We start from the raw sequence: 2,575 nt of genomic DNA on the forward strand, positions 1-2,575 counted from the left end.
CTTTGAGTTGAGATCTTGCTCTTAAACAAATGTTCAGAACTGGTGTTGTAATTAAGGAAACCATCCAAGTGAGAGGTATTTAAACTTCTGCAGGATATGATCACCTGTGGAAATTCTCTAGGGGTTTTTCTATGAGTATGTTCTGCCTTGTGACACATCAGTGCTAGAGTGTACATTAGTTAAAGGCACAATATGTAATTTTTTGCCACTAGAGGGCGCGTATTCAAAACAAACAAAGAAACAAAGGCGTAGTTTGATGGCGCCGTGACTGAGTGTGGAATCATGGGAGTTGTCGTCTTCATCCCCGTTTTACATTATTTTTATTTTAGTTTTATTTCCAGTTAGTTATTGTAGGGCTTCAAATTACCTTTTTTTTTTTTTTTAATGGTCGGTTAGTTTTTCATCTAATATTTGTATTGCAGCTTTATTTCAGATGTTTTTAGATAATAACCCTGAGCAGCATTGACATTGTAGTGATTTGAATGCCCTTTTTATTTGTTCAAAAAGTCTCCTAAAGTCTTTCAGTATTTTTGAGGATGTGCTGCCTTTGGTTTAAACTCAATTACCAATTATGGCAATAGAGTTTAGAAGTGATTCATTTCCACAAATCCATTTTAGTACTATATTTATACAACGTTTTGTAGTATGAACCAGAATTTAACGTGTAATTAAAATGTAAAAAACACTACAGTTAGGCTATTTCTTTTTGCCAATAAAAGTGGTTCTAAAAGAAGCCAAAGCAGGATTGAGTAGAGTGATACTAAAGGTGACAAATCTGGCGCTGTTACAGAAAAATCCGATTTCTCGGGATGCCATTTGTCAAGTAAAATTAGAGGACCGAAGCTAAATGTTATATATTGGGATGAATGAATACTTTGCTAAAAATGGATTCTTGGTGTTTCTAAGTGTTTTTGTTTTCCCGTTAAATATGTAAATTAGCTATATTGTCTCAAGATCTTGAGACTTGTTTTCAGAGAATATATTTTTGATTATACCATAGTCTGTCTGAAAATGTTCTGATTGGCTTTAAGTTGTTGAATGTTGAATGCAGTTGCAAAATGCAGTTTATTCAAAAATACATTGTTGTTGTTTTTTTTTATTTTTGAACAGCTTAGTTTTAAAACTGCACAATTGCTGTTTTCAAATATTAGTTCAAATATTCAAATTTCAAATATTGTCAGAAAGCTGAACTATATTGAGACATTTTTGTAAAAGGGTTAATTTTTTTTTTTTTTTAAAGAATGTTTTATAATATTTTCTGATATGTGCTTGACTTTTTTTCCCACAATAAAAAGTATCATGATATAGATAACATGGTTTTCACACTACTAATATGAACAGTGTGAAGTTATTCGTTTAGTCACTGGCTTGATTCACTAATGCATAAATTACGGTGGCCGAGAAGTGCAAAGCAAATCACAATTCTGAAAACAAAATAACAAATTACAAACGAATGGCAGTAAACCACTTTGTGACAAAGAACGTCTGTACATGAGCCCTGACATATTACACCGATCACAGGTCATGATGGTCATGAAATGCAGTTTCAGATTTTTATATTATGTTTCTCAAAGTTTGTTTATAAAATTTGCAAAAAGTTTTTTTTTTGCACCAAAAAGCCTAACATAACTTAAACGACAGACTAACCTAACAACAGAACACATCTCATTGCATACGACGATGACGCATTTGGATTTCAAATCCAGGTGTTTCAGAAGGGTAGAAAATGATCATTTATATTTTAAACTGAGGAGTTAGAGTTTTGATAATTGTTTTTATTGTAGAGTAATCTCTTCTATGTGTAATTATCACAAACATTTTGATTCTCCAACTCCATTTAATGACCCTTTCAAGCTATATTGCTAAGCCCTGCGCAGTGACAGACAAGTGTGTTTGTTTGTATATTACGCCCCATTCACACATTAACGTTAACGCTTGACGGAGGGCGTTTCTGAAGCTTGGTGCTGACGACCGTCATAGTGACAACAGCCAATCACATTAGTCTTCTGGTGTTGCATGAACGCGATTGGCTAGTGTCTGCGCTAGGGTATTTGCATAAGGCGATCTGATTGGCTGAACTTCTGCCGCGAGCAACGGACCCAACACGACGCGACGGACCCACAATTCATTTCGCCAACGCTTGACGGCACCAAGGTTATTATAGTTTTGAATTTTTTAATTAGTTTTATTTTAATATCGTTTTCAAATTTGCTATACAATTCAGTTTAGTTTTTATTAGTTTCATTAATATTGTTGTTAGTTTTAGTTTAGTTTTTATTTTGTGAACATTTTTATTTAGTTTTTATATAGTTTAGTTTCAGTTTTAATTAAAGGGTGAAGTATTGTGTTTAAATGGACAAATTCACACAAAAATTATTTCAAAATGCCCGTCTTGGTAAGTATCCTATAGCAGCCATAGCCGGCTGAACGTACTGTATCAGTGCACTGGATCAGTGCATTCTCTTAAAGTGACAGCACTTTCTTAATATTAATCAAACAGCAACAACAAAGAAATCATTCACTGCTCTTGATTGAATAGCTTTTGTAACTTTAATAAAGATTCATCTTTAATTTA

At 33.2% G+C, this 2,575-nt stretch overlaps 1 protein-coding gene across 1 annotated transcript in view; it reads left to right on the top strand.

Moving 5' to 3' along the window:
• The window catches only part of txndc5 (thioredoxin domain containing 5), a 19,252-nt gene that overhangs the window by 13,782 nt on the left and 2,895 nt on the right, over nucleotides 1–2,575 (top strand). The window lies entirely within an intron of this gene.

The sequence above is a fragment of the Sinocyclocheilus rhinocerous genome, unplaced genomic scaffold, assembly GCF_001515625.1.
Source record: "Sinocyclocheilus rhinocerous isolate Xijiao unplaced genomic scaffold, SAMN03320098_v1.1 scaffold286, whole genome shotgun sequence".
NCBI lineage: Eukaryota > Metazoa > Chordata > Actinopteri > Cypriniformes > Cyprinidae > Sinocyclocheilus > Sinocyclocheilus rhinocerous.